Source organism: Symphalangus syndactylus, chromosome 21 (genome assembly GCF_028878055.3).
Source record: "Symphalangus syndactylus isolate Jambi chromosome 21, NHGRI_mSymSyn1-v2.1_pri, whole genome shotgun sequence".
NCBI lineage: Eukaryota > Metazoa > Chordata > Mammalia > Primates > Hylobatidae > Symphalangus > Symphalangus syndactylus.
Window position 1 is genome coordinate 24,303,380 of NC_072443.2, and position 18,240 is coordinate 24,321,619.

The 18,240-nt window shown below is 37.9% G+C and overlaps 1 protein-coding gene across 3 annotated transcripts in view; it reads left to right on the top strand.

The window, feature by feature from the left end:
• The window catches only part of LNP1 (leukemia NUP98 fusion partner 1), a 55,670-nt gene that overhangs the window by 31,915 nt on the left and 5,515 nt on the right, over window positions 1–18,240 (top strand). The window lies entirely within an intron of this gene.

An 18,240-nucleotide genomic window follows, 5' to 3' on the forward strand; every position in this document is an offset into this window, starting at 1 on the left:
ATCTTTGGGAGAAGAAACCGAGTTTATTGGCCCAGGGCTTTTGTAACCCCAGATGGACCTTGGCAGTGCTTCTTCTATGCTCCACGGAAGTCACCATATGTACTTGCCCACATGATATACTTTGAAGGATACAGAATGTCTCTACCGATGTACACCCAAGATTTTTTCTTTTTTCTTTGAAGTTCTGGAATACATGTGCAGAATGTGCAGGTTTGTTACATAGGTGTACATGTGCCATGGTGGTTTGCTGCACCTATCAAGCTGTCATCTAGGTTTTAAGCGCTGCATGCATTAGGTATTTGTCCTAATGCTCTCCCTCTCCTTGCCCTCTACCCTCTGATAGGCCCCAATGTGTGCGTTGTTCCCCTCCCTATGTCCATGTGTTCTCATTGTTTAACTCCCACTTGTGAGTGAGAACATGTGGTGTTTGGTTTTCTGTTCCTGTGTCAGTTTGCTGAGGGTGATGGCTTCCAGCTTCGTCTATGTCCCTGCAAAGGATATGATCTCATTCTTTTTTATGGCTGCATAGTATTCCATGGTGTATGTGCACCACATTTTCTTTATCCACTCTATCAGTGATGGGCATTTGGGTTGGTCCTATGTCTTTGCTATAAGTAGTGCTGCAATAAACATACATGTGCATGTGTCTTTATAGTAGAATGATTTATATTCCTTTGGGTGTATACCCAGTAATGGGATTGCTGGGTCAAATGGTATTTCTCATTCTAGATCCTTGAGGAATCACCACATTGTCTTCCACAATGGTTGAACTAATTTACTTTCCCCCCAACAGTGTAAAAGTGTTCCTATTTCTCCACAGCCTTGTCAGCATCTATTGTTTCTTGACTTTTTAATAATTGCCATTCTGACTGGTGTGAGATGGTATCTCATTGTGGTTTTGATTTGCATTTCTCTAATGATCAGTGATGTTGAGCTTTTTTCATGTTTGTTTGGCCGCATAAATGTCTTCTTTTGAGAAGTGTCTGTTCATATCCTTTGCCCACTTTTTGATGGGCTTGTTTGTTTCTTGTAAATTTGTTTAAGTTCATTGTAGATTCTGGATATTAGACTTTTGTTAGATGAGTAGCTTGCAAACATTTCCCCCCATTCCATAAGTTGTCTGTTCACTCTGATGATAGTTTCTTTTGCTGTGCAGAAGCTGTTTAGTTTAATTAGATCCTATTTGTCAATTTTGACTTTTGTTGCAATTGCTTTTAGTGTTTTCATCATGAAGTGTTTGCCCACGCCTATGTCCTGAATGGTACTGCCTAGGTTTTCTTCTAGGGCTGTTATGGTTTTGGGATTTACATTTAAGTCTTTAATCCATCTTGAGTTAATTTTTGTAAAAGGTGTAAGGAAGTGGCCCAGTTTCAGTTTTCTGCGTATGGCTGGCCAATTTTCCCAGCACCATTTATTAAATAGGGAATCCTTTCCCCATTGCTTGTTTCTGTCAGATTTGCCAAAGATCAGGTGGTTATATAAGTGTGGTCTTATTTCTGAGTTCTTTATTCTGTTCCACTGGTCTATGTGTCTGTTTTGGTACCTGTTACCTGTTACCATGCTGTTTTGATTTCTGTAGCCTTGTAGTATAGTTTGAAGTCAGGTAGTATGATGCCTCCTTTTTTTTTTTCTTCTTTTTTATTTTTCTTTTTTCTTTTTTTTTGAGTTGAAGTCTCATTCTATTGCCCAGGCTGGAGTGCAGTGGTGAGATCTCGGCTCACGACAACCTCTGCCTCCAGGGTTCAAGCAATTCTCCTGCCTCAGCCTCCTGAGTAGCCAAGACTACAGGCATGCACCACCACGCCTGGCTAATTTTTGTATTTTTAGTAGAGATGGAATTTCACCATGTTAGCCTGGCTGGTCTTGAATTCCTGACCTCAGGTGATCTGCCCGCCGTGGCCTCCCAAACTGCTGTGATTACAGGTGTGAGCCACTGCACCCGGCTGTCTTTTTTTTTTTTTTTTTTTAATAAAATTACCTTTCTCCATTGTATATTCTCCCTCCATGCTCTCAATTTAAAGCAATGAAAGATATTTGTAATCTTAGTTTTTTTAATCATTGATCTACTTTCAGATGGCTGCACTCTCATTCTTATAGTATCTCACTACAGCACAGGTGGGGCGTGGCCGTCTTAGGGGAGTTCTCACAAACCTGGGAGAGAACACATACTATCAAGTGTCATGATTGGCAGTGGCTTCTTGTATTTCAGATTATATTTGAATTTAATTTTCATTGGAGGCAATTCCTTAATCCAAGGAAATGAAACTAATGATAGAATTTCAGGTACCAGTGACAACTCTATAGGGAGCTTTTAGCATAATGTTCTGTGGACTTTTCTCTCTTCTTCTAGGTGCTAAGGTGGAGGAGTTGCTAGAAAGGCAGCGGAGAGGAGTGGTCAGGAGCAAGTGCTCTGGAGCTGGCCTTCTGTGTCCTTCATTTACTAGCAGCATAACTCTGAGCAAGCTGCTTGAGCTCTCTTTGCCTCCAATTCCCCACATGTAAATGGGATTGGTGATCATAGTATAGACCTCATAAAGGTGCTGTGAATATTCAATAAGTAATGTATATACAGTGCTTTGAACAGTGCCTGGTACCTATTAACTATTTATTAAAAAAATAAGTTTTTTTTACCCTAAATGTATACAGTGTATACATTTAGAAAAGGAGAGGGGACTTTATTTCTTGTAAAGCTTATAGCCTGCAAGGTGGCCATCCCACAGCCTAGGAAGCATAGCCTCCAGAAAGACTGGAGACAGGCACTTCAAAGGAGGAGGGGTAGGGGGTAGGAGCTTTATGCTGAACGGTGTGGCTAAGCATCCATATGCAACAGGTTATAGGAGGAGCTACAAATATTCATGAAGGTGGTCCTGACACAGTTCTGTGGACACAGGAATTTTGAACAAACATGCATGTAGCATGTATGACCCATGTTCACTTTGGGATGGAGACTTAACGTTTAAATATATTACAATTAGGCCCTATTCATGAAAAGATCTTCTTAGGACAGGAAGGTGAGTGAGTGTGCAGCCCCCATAAACTGGCTAGAACCAGTCCATGGTTGGTAGTCTTGTCAGGAGAAAGTTATTGAAATCAATCTCTTGTCCAATCAAAACTGTAGTAATGGCTGGTGGAACAAGGGAATCAGCTAGTCAGCATCTGATGGAGCTGCAAATTGTTTTAATACTGCTTATGTCAGGGCCGGTGTTGTTTAGCTGCTAGAGGAAAAGAAAAACCTTGTGGCGGTCAGAACATAGTTTATTCTTTAAGTGTAGGGGTACACAACTTAACCCTTGCCTAGCATGGCCTTAGGTCCTGTTTATAATTAGGTATCTTATTGCCACAAAGGCTTTGTTCTGTCAGTGTCATGATCTCTATTTTAACATTAATGCTGGTCAATTGTTGTGTCTAAACCATAAAAGACAGGGAGTACAACGAGGCGCATCTGGCCTCCCGTCCCGTCAGGGCTCAGAACTAAGTTTTTAAGGTTTTTATGGAATCCCCTTGGCGAAGAGGGGATCTGTTCAGTTGATGGGAGGCTTAGGATTTTATTTTTAGTTTACATACCTAATAAGATGCTTTCCCTCTCCCTTTTCCTTTTCCCCTCCCTCATCTCCTCCCTCTGCATCTCCTCCTCCTCCTCCTCTGTCAGAAGTGTTGACACTTAGAAATTTTTTTCTAGATGCCTTCAGTTAATTACTTTACAAAATTCCGGAGTTTTTCATTTTCCCTTTACTTCATTGACTTTTATGTTTCTCTTTTATATTACAATGGGAAGATAATTGGTAATTTTATATTGAACATTGGCAGGTAACATATGTTCTGTTATAGACTGAATGTTTGTGCTTCGCCTTCCCCCATTCATATATTGAAGCCCTAATCTCCAATGTGATGGTATTTGGAAATGGAGCCTTTGGGAGATAACTAGGGTGAGATGAGTTCATGAGGGTAGGGTCCTGGCCTAATGGGATTAATACCCTTATAAGAAGAGACATCAGAGAGCTTGTTCTTTCTCTCTCTATCCCCACATAAAAAAAAAGTGGTCATGTGAGGTTGCAGTGCATAAAAAAAAAAGTGCATAAAAAAAAAGCGGTCATGTGAGGTTGCAGTGAGAAGGCAGCCATCTGCAAGCCAGGAAGAGAGCCCTCACCAGGAACTGAATTAGCCAGAACCTAGATCTGGGACTTCCTAGCCTCCAGAACTGTGAGAAACAAGTTTCTGTTGCTTAAGCTACTCAGCCTATGGTATTTTGTTATGGCCGCCCAAACTGATGAATACATTTTCATAACAAGCCTCATCACCAGAGAGTGGAGAGCCAGTAGGGAAAACATTATTATACACGACCTAATTTAATGTCATTTGGGGTTATGATCTCAGTGGCATATGGTTTGTATGGGCTTAGTTTGGCTACTGCAGCTCTGGGATGAGTAAGACAAGTCCTTGAATTTTGCTTTAGGAAAAGATTCCAAGTGCCTGAGGCGTGAAGCATTATAAGCTCACAGGAGTTTCTTCTTATAGCTCTCCTCTGTTTAGCCACTATATAACTTATGATATGATGTTGGTGACAGTTTTGCATTGATTTAGTGTGTAATAGTGTGACCGAGCAGGGTCTGTTCATTTCCCCAATTAAAAAAAGTTATTTTACTGATTAGTTTAAAACATTGTTTGGCTTCCCAAAAGGATGTACAGTGCATGGTTACTAAGCTTATCTTTATTATTTCTCAAAGAACTATCATTTTACTAGTTGAACATTTGAATGCTTTCCCTGATAGTGTTTCCAAGTATAGCTAGTCCACTCATTTGTAGTCTTCTTGGCTCTGATGATAGGATTAGACTACGTTACAAAATACTCCTCATATAAAATTCTTTCAGATGAATTCCTAAAGACGTATAGATTATTATAGAATTCTGTTTAAACTGGTACATGGTTAAAAGTCACATTTACAGGCAGTTTCACATGGAAATAGAATAAAGTTATTCTATTATTATAGAATTCTGTTTAAATTGGTACATGGTTAAAAGTCACATTTACAGGCAGTTTCACATGGAAATAGAATAAAGTTGTTGCTGTTGTTAAAGATAAAGGATTTAGTACTGCTAATCCAGGAACCAGATGTCACATGCTTGGTTAGGCACGTCACTTTATCTCTTTAATAAAGTCACTAGTCACATAAGTCTTAGGCAAGACTTAGCCTCACAAAGATTCATTTTCCTCATGTGTAAAAGGGGAAGAATCACTCCCTTGTAGACTTTATTCTGAAGTTAGCTATCAAAGACATGGCCCCAGAGTGCCAGGTACATACTGTGCACTAGGACTCAATATGGGTCTTATTATGCCAGCACCTGGATCTTTCTCATTATGTCTCATCTTGCTGTTAACCATTAACTACAGGGTGGGAGGGATACAATTGGAGGGTGACTGCAATTACAGCCAAAATAAAGAACATCGAGTAGTTAAGCTCTTGAGATGAATATATTACACAACCAATTTCCCCCTCCCCACCTTTCCTTTTAGGTTTATTGGCACTTAAAAAAAAACTTTCCTTTTTTAGATCTGTTTTATGTTCAAAGCAATATTGAGCAGAAAGTACAGAGATTTTCCATAGCCCCCATACTCCCAGATATGCATACCTCTCCCGTGATTAACCTTCCTGACTAGAGCGGTACATTTGTTACAATTGATGAACCCACACTGACACATCATTATCACCCAGAGTCCATAGTTTACACATTAGGATTCACTCTTGCTGTTGTACATTTTACGGGTTTGTACAAATGTATAATGGCACGCACCTACCATTATAGTGGCATACAGAATAGTTTCACTGTCCTAAAAACCAATTTCTTTTTAAATGAGAGCCAATGACTTGGGGACAGAGAGTGCATGGGATTTTCTTTGACAGAGATTGTTGTTCTGGGACCACAGGGGAAAGAGTCATGCTGTTTGGAGCACTCTAATTAGGAGAATCGTGTACAGGGCAGTCGTTTCCCTCACAGTCAGTGCCTGCTGCAACTCTGTAGCCCAGGAGCCCAGGGTGAGCTCAGAGTGTGAGAAGATAGCAACCCAGGTGCTACAGCGTGATTCACAAAGTAGGGGATAGATAGGTGAGGCTATTTTAAGCCATTTGGGACATTGCTTTAGGTCTTATTGAGGAAAATTACCTTAGAGGGCATATAAAATTCCAAAAATAGAGCTCACATAGAAAGTAAACATTTTTTAAGACGAGGAGCTTCTCCCTGTCCCAATTACATTTCTCTTTTAAGCCCATTTTCCACAAAGTCATATGCCAAAGCAAAGAGACAAACTGGAAAACCTATTTGCTGTAAGGAATTTTAAGTACACACTTTATGTTGTGATCAAACTCTTGCCATTCTTTTTAGGCTCCTTAATGGAAAAGGACATTTGTACAAACATCCGTTTCACTCCCAGTCGCCAAACTTTAATGTATTATTATTTTTTTTCCTGACAATATAATACATGTTCCCCAGATATAACTATGAAAAATACCAAAAAAAAAAAAAAAAAAAAGGGAAAAGGAAGAAAACAATAGCACATCACAGAGAAAAACTTTGGTAAGAGTTTGATATGTTTTAACATTACCAATCTTGGGATATTGCCGTACTTGAAATCCCTCAATGTCTCCTCATTCCAGCTGTCTTGGTTCCTCTTGGTCCACTGTGCCTAGCACCACTATGCCAGCAAGCTTCTTCCATGGCAGTGGATCTGCCCATGTGGTGCTCATCTCCAGGCAGAAAGCAGTCCTTGTCCTCTAACCCTTGCTCATCCTTCAGCTTGTAGCTCAATCATCACACATTCACAGAATTCTCTCTGGATCCTTCTCCTCTACCCCCCTAACACCCACCCCAATATATATAGTTTTACCCCGTTCTACCTTCTTATTGCACCTTGAACTTCCCCTTTATAGCATTTAGCCAAGGACGTAGGCACATGCCCTATTTGTTTAACATCTATCTCCTATGCAGGTGCAATCTCTAATAGCCTGTTTTGCTCCCCATCCTATCCACAGCACCTACTACCACAACTGACCTATTTAGTAAATAGACTAATATATACAGATTTACCTTAGGTATCTTAGCAGCTTTACATATCTTTAACCATATTTCTGATTATTATTTGAGAGTAAGTTTCTAGGTATGCATATCTAGAAAGATATGCATATGTTTGCCAGTGCTGCCATAACAAAATACCACACACTGGGTGGCTTAAACAGGAGAAATTTATTTTCTTACAGTTCTGGAGGCTAGGAAGTCCAAGATTAAGGCTTCTTCTGAGGCCTCGCTTGTTTGATTGCAGATGGCTGCCTTCTCACTGTGATTTCCCATGGTCTTTCTTCTGAGAGTGAGCAACTCTGTTGTCTCTCTACATGTTCAAATTTCCTTTTCTTGTAAAACACTGGTCAAATTGGATTAGGGCTCACCCTAATGGCCTTATTTAACTTAATCCCCCCTTTAAAGCCCTTATAGCTAAGTGCAGTAACATTCAGAGCTGTTGGGGGTTAGGGTTTCAACCTATGATTTTTGGAGAGATATAGTTCAGCCCATAACAACAGACAATGGCTGGATCTAAGGAGGGGAATATTTTAAGCTTATTATTTTTTCTTTTTTACATCTTCTTGGATACCAATATTTTAAGCTTCTTAACACATATTTCTCAAGGCTTTCTAAGAAGGCTGCACACATTTATAATCCCATCAGTAAGGGATGATAGTTCCTGTCTCTCTGTACTCTTGCCAGTGTTGGTATTATTAAAACACATTTTTTTTGCTAACCTGAAAGGTAAAAATATTGTTATTTTATTTTACATAGTCTTTGACTGCTAATTAAATATTAACATTCGTAACCATTTGGTATTTCCTTTTCTTTTATTCTTTATACTGTATATTCAATATATATTTAATGAACCCATGCTATGAACAAGGCAAGGTGCTGGGTACTAGCAGAGAGTAAAACATAGCCCTTGATATGATGCAGCACACAATCTAGTGGAGAAGAGAGGCACTGAACAAAATTACCCAAATTATTAATTACAGTTGAGATAAGTATCCCAGAGGAGAAGCATTGGAACCCAGGAGAGCATCTGGCAGGAACCTGAACCAATCAGAGAGGTAGAAAAGGCTTTCTGAGGAAATGCAGTTTTTGCTGTGACTGAAGAATGATTAGCCATTAGAAAGATGAGGGAGTAGGGTTGTGGATGAGGTCACTGGCAGGGAGGAGCCTGTGCCAGTGCCTGCACTACACAGGAGCAGGTGAGCTCGAGAAAGAGATCAAAGACCAGTGAGAAAGGAAAGGTAGAAAAGGAAGACTAGTCTAGAACCTTGGGGAGCCCCAACAGCTATGAGCTGATAGAAGGAAGAAGTGAGCAAATGTCTAAATTACAGTGGCAGCAAGATCAAAGGGAAAGCAGGAGAGTGCGGTGGTAGCAAGCAAGGAAACAGTGTTTTCAAAAGGCTCCTGTGGATAACAGAGTTGAATGCCACTGAATGACTAAGATGAAGACCAAAAAGTGCATAGAATTTGGCAACATGAAGACCAATATCCTGATCAAAATTAGCTGTGGGTGAGGAAGCTGGACTGGAGTGAGTTGAGTGAGTCAGAGAAATTGAGAGAGCAAATGTCATAATTATTTCAAAAAGTTTGGCTTGTCTAAACTGTCTGTCCTTTGCCCATTTTCCAATTGTGATGTTAATGATTGATGTCATTATATTATATGATCTCTTTTTATTTGTGTGAGATGTACTGATGTATCTTTAGGATATTTATTGAACATTAGCAATATGTAGCAAATTTTTTAAAGTTCATTTTTTACCTGTAGTTTAAATTTGTTTATGTTGCTTTTGATACGCATTAGCTTTAAATATATATATATATATAAATTTTATTTTATTTTTACTTTTTTGGAGACGGAGTCTCGCTCTGTTGCCCAGGCTGGAATGCAGTGGTGCGATCTCAGCTCACTGCAACCTCCGCCTCGTGGGTTCTAGTGATCCTCGTGCCTCAGCCTCCCGAGTAGCTGGGATTATGGGTGCCTGCCACCACACCCAGCTAATTTTTTTGTATTTTTAGTAGAGACAGGATTTCGCTATGCTGGCCAGGCTGGTCTCAAACTCCTGATGTCAGATGATCCACTCGCCTTGGCCTCCCAAAGTGCTGGGATTACAGGCATGAGCCACCATGTCTGGCCCTAGATTTATATTTTTATATAGTAAAGTTGATTTTTTCCTTGTGACTTCATCCATTGCTCTTTTGCTTAGAAATTCTTTCTCCATATAAGAATTACATGAATATTTACCTTTATATTTCCTAAACATTTATGGCTCCATTAAAAAATTTTAAAAATCATTTTGGAGTTTATTTTTACATATCAACTTAAGGCTTGGCGTCTTTTGTTTTAGTGTTCTAATAATGGAGTAGTAAGCAAGAAAGCTAGTCTCAGGATGTTCTACTTAATGTTTTAACCAATTGATTCTGCTGCCTCACTGCAGGAGAAAAGTCTTACTGATCAAGAAGATGTGAACCCTGAAAATCTGAGACAGGTCTCAGTTAATTTAGAAAGTTTATTTTGCCAAGGTTGAGGATGCGCACCTGTGACACAGCCTCAGGAGGTCCCAACGACAAGTGCCTAAGGTGGTCAGAGCACAGTTTGGTTTTATACATTCTAGGGAGACATGAGACATCAATCAACATATGCAATATGAATATTGGTTCGATCTGGAAAGGCAGGACAACTCAAAGGAAGGCAGGAAGACTCAAAGTGGGGAGGGTGATCCAGGTTATGGGTAGATAAGAGACAAATGGTTGCATTCTTTTGAGTTTCTGATTAGCCTTTCCAAAGGAGGCAATCAGATATGCATTTATCTCAGTGAGCAGAGGGGTGATTTTGAAAGAATGGGAGGCAGGTTGGCCCTAAGCTGTTCCCAGCCTGATTTTTCCCTTTAGCTTAGTGATTTGGGGGCCCCAAGATTATTTTTCTTCCACATTTCCCTCCTTTTTTAAAAAATAAAATCTTTTAGAATAAGTATTTTAGAAGAAAATGAGTCTCTGGTCTCAGGTTTCATCTGATCTCTCATGGATAGGATGGTTTATTCCTAGACAGGTAGGTCCTGAGTTGTTAGGCAGGCTCATTTTTAGCAAGTTGTGAAGTCTCATGCCCTAGGAAGAGAAAATAGGAGGAGGAAGGAAGAAAAACAACAACAAACAAAAGAACAATTCTGGAAAATCAATATTGGCCACATTACTCTGAAGTCCATACATCAGTAGGCAGTTATTAGTGGCTTATGTACATAAATATGTTGCTGTTATTTTCTTCTGAAGTTTAAGTTGTCTAGCTTCAGTTTGCAGGGCGTTATGAAAGCACAGCCTGGATTTTGGTGACTCCAAATGAGAAAAACATGGGGAAAAAAAGAAGGAAAAAATGGAAAACAATGTTTTGAAGACTTGGAGCCAAGAAAATATAGAATTCGGTCCAAAATGTAGAAAATAATAAAAATTGAAAAACATTAGGCAAGACTAGAATCTAACAACAGGTGTGCTATAGTTTTTGAAACAATTTTTCTCTCTCCAGTTTCCCATTTTTACCAACGACAAATCATGGTAGGACTGCTTTGCTTTATTATACTTGGCCTAATCATTTGTATACAATTCAACAAGAATAATTATTTTTTACATAGGCGTTTACATTGGCTTTGATGGAACTTTTTGTTCCATAGAAGGAATCTCAGATAAGACTTTTTTTAAAGCTGAGCTGAGTTAGGTGATCCTCTCCTCTTGAGGTCCTAAGATAAAACTTGAGGCTCCTAGGCCTGTAAGAAAGTTACATTCTTTACTTACCACACGTCAGGAACCCTATACAGGAATTGTGTAGGCAAGTTTATGGCCAGTTTTCCCCAGGGATTTTATTGACTTTGTAAGTCAACTTTGATTCCTTAAAGGAAAGCACACCATTCCAGTCAAAGCCTTGGTAAAATAACAAGTTTCTCCAATTGTGTCCTGTTGTAAATGAAAACAGATTCTTATTGCACTCAGGCAAATAACTGTATTGCCATAAGTTAAGAATACTCACAGTTTCCAAATTCTGGAGGAATCAGGTAGAGAGAAAATAAATATGATCTAAATTTTGTTCACAGGAGTGTACTTTACTCAATTGTTAAAACCTATTGAAAATAGCTTAAAAGTTTTCTTGACTCTGAAAAACAAAACGAAAGCTCAGCAGCGTTTTAGGCAAAAAGTTAAAAAGATTACTTCAGACTTCTATTATTAGTTTAGTTGATACAGTTAAATCCTGCTCTGCGTGATAGTCATAAACATTTCAGCTCTCCATGAGTCCTGAAGTTTTTCTTCGATTTGGATGTCGCAGTCTCCAAAGTTATCAGAAACCTGCATTCAAGAGCACCAGTTAGAGTTTTATAGCTGATTATAAAACCACCTTCTGAAGAGGACCAAAACAAGACCATAATTGTCCATGGATGACAAAAAAGTTGTCATAGTTAAAGATACAATTGACAAGGAAATTTGTTACTTATGTGGCACACAATAGTTTAACCTAACAATTATAATTATTACTTATAATGTCCATTAAGTCATATCAGAATTATAGGAGTTTCCCATACTTTTGGAACACATACCAATAACATATTTATAGAAATACAGCCCTAAGAAAACCAAACACCATTTTATATTTGATAATGCTTCCTGTATAATTGTTATACCAACTAAGCCAATTATGTCATTTGTGGACTTTAGGGAACCTCATATCTTAAAGGACTAATTAGGTCAGGAAAAGACATAATTTATTATTTGATTTGGAAAATTTGTCAAATATCCAAGGTTTGAAACACTTGGTATCACAAAATAGGATCACAGGTCATTGTGAAATAAGTCATTTCATTTAACCAAAGTAATAACTCAAAGGATTTTTTTAAAAAGGTGAAATCTTCATTCTTTATGATAGACTTAATTTTCCAAACAATAAGCCCTAATAAAAACTGCATGAAGCTAATTAAATTTGTTTTTCAAAATTTTATATGACAGTCTATAAAATTTTAATCTTGTCTGTAAGATATAACTTCCATAAGCCTTTTAAAACCTTTATAATCTTTATTAAGGAGTCAGCTAATGCGTCAAGAAAACCTTGTTAATTTGACATAGGGGCCCATATGCTGGTCTTGCATCAGTGTGCCTTTGACATTGATGATTAATTTGTAGGGAAACTGGCTAGGTGCAGTGGCTCATACCTGTAATCCCAGCACTTTGGGAGGCCAAGGTGGGCAGATCATTTGAGGTCAGGAGTTTGAGACCAGCCTGACCAACATGGTGAAACCCCATCTCTACTAAAACACAAAAATGAGCCAGGCATGGTGGTGGGCACCTGTCATCTCAGCTATTTGAGAGGCTGAGGCAGGAGAATTGCTTGAACCCTGTGGCGGAGGTTGCAGTGAGCTGAGCTTGCACCACTGCACTCTAGCCTGGTAGACAGGGCGAGACTCTCTCTAAAAAAAAATTATAGAGAAACTGAACTTATTTTATCTCTCAAAATTAGCCCTTACAATCTCACACACCCACCTCTTCCTTGATAGTCCCCAGGCCTTGAGGAGTTGAATAGCTTTCATTTCTGGCCCTGGGTCTCAGGAATGCAGTTTATTTTGACTGGCATTTTCTACAGGGCCTGAAGATAGGACTTTAATTGCTGTCAGTGTTTGACATTTATCAGGACTTGGTTTCCTTTTTAGACCCAGGAGTCAAAGCCTGTAACTCAATGTCACAAGTATTTAAAAGTGCATACAGAGAGATACACGATGTAAGAAACTTAATTAAAAAACATTTTTAATCTCAGTTTATTTTAGCAAACCAAAACCTAATAATATTATGACAACTGGATCATATCAAAGTTTTTGGTTTTTAAAAAAATATATTTAGAAAACCCCATCGTCTCAGCCCAAAATCTCCTTAAGCTGATAAGCAACTTCAGCAAAGTCTCAGGATACAAAATCTATGTGCAAAAATCATGAACATTCCTATATGCCATTAACAGACAAACAGAGAGACAAATCATGAGTGAACTCCCATTCACAATTGCTATAAAGAGAATAAAATACCTAGGAATCCAACTTACAAGGGATGTGAAGGACCTCTTCAAGGAAAACTACAAACCATTGCTCAATGAAATAAAAGAGGACACAAACAAATGGAAGAATATTCCATGCTCATGGATAGGAAGAATCAATATCGTGAAAATGGCCATACTGCTCAAAGTACTTTATAGATTCAATGCCATCCCCATCAAGTTACCAATGACTTTCTTCACAGAATTGGAAAAAACTACTTTAAAGTTCATATAGAACCAAAAAAGAGCCTGCAGTGCCAAGACAATCCTAAGCAAAAAGAACAAAGCTGGAGGCATCACACTACCTGACTTCAAACTATACTACAAGGCCACAGTAACCAAAACAGCATGGTACTGGTACCAAAACATATATAGACCAATGGAACAGAACAGAGGCCTCAGGAATAATGCCATACATCTACAACCATCTGATCTTTGACGAATCTGACAAAAACAAGAAATGGAGAAAGGATTCCCTATTTAATAAATGGTGCTGGGAAAACTGGCTAGCCATATGTTGAAAGCTGAAACTGGATCCCTTCCTGACACCTTATACAAAAATTAATTCAAGATGGATTAAAGACTTAAATATTAGACCTAAAACCATAAAAACCCTACTAGAAAACCTAGGCAATACCATTCAGAACATAGTCATGGGCAAGGACTTCATGACTAAAACACCAAAAGCAATGGCAACAAAAGTCAAAATAGACAAATGGGATGAGCTTCTGCACAGCAGAAGAAACTACCGTCAGAGTGAACAGGCAACCTACAGAATAGGAGAAAATTTTTGCAATCTACCCATCTGACAAAGGGCTAATATCCAGAATCTACAAAGAACTTAAACAAATTTACAAGGAAAAAATCAAACAACCCCATCAAAAAGTGGGCAAAGGATATGAACAGACACTTCTCTAAAGAAGACGTTTATGCAACCAACAGACACATGAAAAAATGCTCATCATCACTGGTCATCAGAGAAATGCAAATCAAAACCACAATGAGATACCATCTCACACCAGTTAGAATGGCAATCATTAAAATGTCAGCAAACAACAGTTGCTGGAGAGGATGTGGAGAAATAGGAATGCTTTTACACCTATTTAGTAAAAATAGCTACATTTTGAATTGTTACTTATGTGGCACACAATAGTTTAACCTAACAATTATAATTATTACTTATAATGTCCATTAAGTCATATCAGAATTATAGGAGTTTCCCATACTTTTGGAACACATATCAATAACATATTTATAGAAATACAGCCCTAAGAAAACCAAACACCATTTTATATTTGATAATGCCGTTGGTGGGAGTGTAAATTAGTTCAACCATTGTGGAAGACAGGGTGGCGATTCCTCAAGGATCTAGAACTAGAAATACCATTTGACCCAGCGATCCCATTACTGGGTATATACCCGAGGGATTATTGTGGCACTATTCACAATAGCAAAGACTTGGAACCAAGCCAAATGTCCATCAATGATAGACTGGATTAAGAAATGTGGCACATATACACCATGGAATACTATGCAGCCATAAAAAAGGATGGGTTTGTGTCCTTTGCAGGGACATGGATGAAGTTGGAAAAAATCATTCTCAGCAAACTATCACAAGGACAGAAAACCAAACGTTGCATGTTCTCACTCATAGGTGGGAATTGAACAATGAGATCACTTGGACACAGTGGGGGGAACATCACACACTGGGGCCTGTTGGAGGGTGGGAGGCTGGGGGAGGGATAGCATTAGGAGAAATACCTAATGTAAATGATGAGTTTATGGATGGAGCAAACCAACCTGACACATGTATACCTATGTATCAAACCTGCGTGTTGTGCACATGTACCCTAGAACTTTAAGTATAATTAAAAAAAAAAAATTTTAAAAATCCCTTTATTATGACTTACACAGACCTTTCATGACATGCTTAGATTTTCTGGTTTGTCCTGATTATCCCTCTTTATTAAACAACCAATCATTTTACTCCAGGACTAAATTTACCATACAAGTCTTTCTCCTGTGAAATTATTTCTCTTTAAGCTTTCTTACAAGAAAATTCCCTCTTTATTTTGATAACTTTTTTTTTTACATCTCTCTTGTTTCCTGGTTCCTGTTACCTTGCTTTATATATGACCTTTAAATAAGCTTTGAATTAGACAAAAATTGTTCTTCTTTTTTAAAATGACACACCTTTTCTTTAAGAAAGAATGTTTTCCTACAAATATATTTTTAACTGGAAAATACCCAAATAATGAAATCTCTATTCTTTAGATTAACTATAGATTCTAAATTATGATGAGTTTGTCTACAAGTATTTATCCCATTACATTTACCTAATTACTTTATTTTAATTGTTTACCTAGATTATTTATGAAAACTGTGATAGTCATCATTTAAAGTTATGGAACAACCATTGTAAGATTATAACTGAGACAGTGAAAAAGATTGGACTTCACTGACTCCATCTTGCTTTTAACCTCCTTTTAAGCTGTCCTTGTTTATTCCTGGGCATAGGCTGAACTATCTTTGGGAGGAACTTAGTTTATAATTTAGCTTTGAAACAAAGACAATAACAGTCCTTTGCCAAAACAAACCTCAGTGCCTGTGGACTAGACTGCCTAAAGCCACAAGATTAGAAGTTAGGGTAATCTTACTAAATTCAAAATGTAGCTATTTTTACTAAACCAATATCAATGTCATATTTATTAAATATTACATGAGTAAAGATCATTCTGTTTTTGGCTGGGTTTATAGTTCTGTAACCCCTATGTCAAATTTTGTCACCTTATAGTATTTGGCAGGGATAAGCATAAAATTACTTGATTAATAAATGCAAACAAATATGTATGCTGGCAATTCTTAAAACATTTATAATATTATTTTACCAATAATTTTAAAGTTATCTTACTTATTAAAGGTTTTACTTAAGTTACATAAAGTTGAAAATGCATTTGACTAGTCTTTTCTTTTTTCCTGATAAAGTATTTGATTCAAGTGCTTTTATTTTTCTTTAAACTGGTTAGTTAGAGCTCTTTTATATATTTTCAGTAGTGAAACACTGTGTACACAACACATAAATACATAGAGGTATTACAGATGCTGAAGGCACTACATCTTATAGATTCATAAAAATCATTTTTTTCCTATCTTAGACATTCAGATTCTTAATAACCTGTTTCGCAACCCTAGGCAGTTATCAGCTAAATAGCTTTAAATATGCATATTAAAGGAAACAACTCAGGTGAAAAATCCAGTAGCAAAACTTACATTATAAGGTATGGAGAATAAAAGTCTGGTGTGCTAGAGGGAGATTAAAGATGGATGTCAAACAAAACATAAAATTGTAAAAATCTATTATAGGATTGTATAAGGAGACTAATTTTATTTACTTAGGGACTACCTATCTTTTAACTGGATCTCTGAGTTTTGGGCAGAGCCCACATTGAATCCTGGGTTTCCAAAAATGGAGAATTATCCTGAGGCTAGCCCAAGTGTTGTTTTCATAGTGCACTTAAACTTTTTTTTTTTTTTAAATGAAGACATTTCTAAGTGTCTAAATACATTCTTCTTTAAAAACCCAAGGGTATCCTCTGTTGCAATAACTATTTTAATAATAAATCAGGTGACACAATACAAAAGCAAGCAGTTTAAAAGCTGAGACAAACTTGTCTGTTTACACTCTTGTGGTTCCATAAGGAAAAAAAGCTTTCTCCCCCAAAGGAAGTCTGGCACCTTCTCCGTTTTCATTAAAGAACCCTGGGCTATTATATACTATTTTAGGTCTCTCATGCAGCAGAGGATGCAAGAGAAAGGAGAGACAGCAGAAGGAAATGAAGAAAACAGGGTTCAGTCAACTGAGAAGAAAAAAACTTTTGCTCAAAAAAGGACAAGGTCATAGGAGACAAAACAAACAAATAAACAAAAACAAAAAAACCAACCAAAAACATAAAGGCCTTTTAAATACAAACACACACACATACACATATACACAAACATCTTGAATGTTAGCTTTTAATTAAGCTTACTTTAATCATTGAGCTCCTTAAAAAAAACTTTTTAAATCTTATTACCATATTTTAGTTAGGAAAAATTGTAGTTATTTCAGAAGTACCAAGTGTCAAACCAGAAAGTGCTTTATTTAAGAAACAAAACCCAGGCTGTCATGGTGGAAAAAAGAAGGCAGGACCTTAGCTATCAAACTGCATTGTGGGGTGACAGCCATTGCTTTCAGTTTGGCCTGGCTAGCAAAAAGATGGCCTTGTTATGTAAATAAAGACTTTTAAGTAGTCAAAATAAAAAAATATTTCCTTTTTTTATTTTTCCTTTTGCTGGCCGTTTTTCTCCACACCGTACCACTTTTTTTTTTTTTTTTTTTTGGTGGGAACATAACCACTTCAGAGGCCTTGTTCCCCATAATTTTGGAAATTTCCATTGGATTTGATCAAGTCAGATAGAGTTGATCAAACCCAATGGGAAAAAGACTGAAACAATAACAAAAACAGAAACAAACAGCAATAAAAAAACAGTTAAAACAAACGATGGTACAACTTACATGGTCACTGAGTGCTCTAATGGCAAGGAGAAATTAATGCCAGCTGGATGTTAATCTTTTTTTTTTCTTTTTTTTTGAGACGAAGTTTTGTTCTTCTTGCCCAGGCTGGAGTGCAATAGTGTGATCTCGGCTCACCGCAACCTCCACCTCCTGGGTTCAAGCGATTCTCCTGCCTCAGCCTCCTGGGTAGCTGGGACTACAGGCATGCACCATCACTCCTGGCTAATTTTTTGGTATTTTTAGTAGAGACAGGGTTTCACCATGTTGGCCAGGCTGGTCTCAAACCCCTGACCTTAGGTGATCCCTCCGCCTTGTCCTCTCAAAGTGCTGGGATTATAGGCATGAGGCACCACGCCTGGCCTGGATGTCAATCTTAACTTTAGCCAAGACAAACCCTAATTCAGTTCCTTACCTAGGGATGGGTCTCAGGCTGTAGACTGCTCTCTACCATCCTAAGAAGCAGGGAAAAAAAAACACCTCATCTTCCCTGTTGGAAGCGAGCTCAAACTCCATAAAGGAGTTACCTGCCTTCCGTCATCATGGCAACAGGAAATCTTGCCTTCCTTGT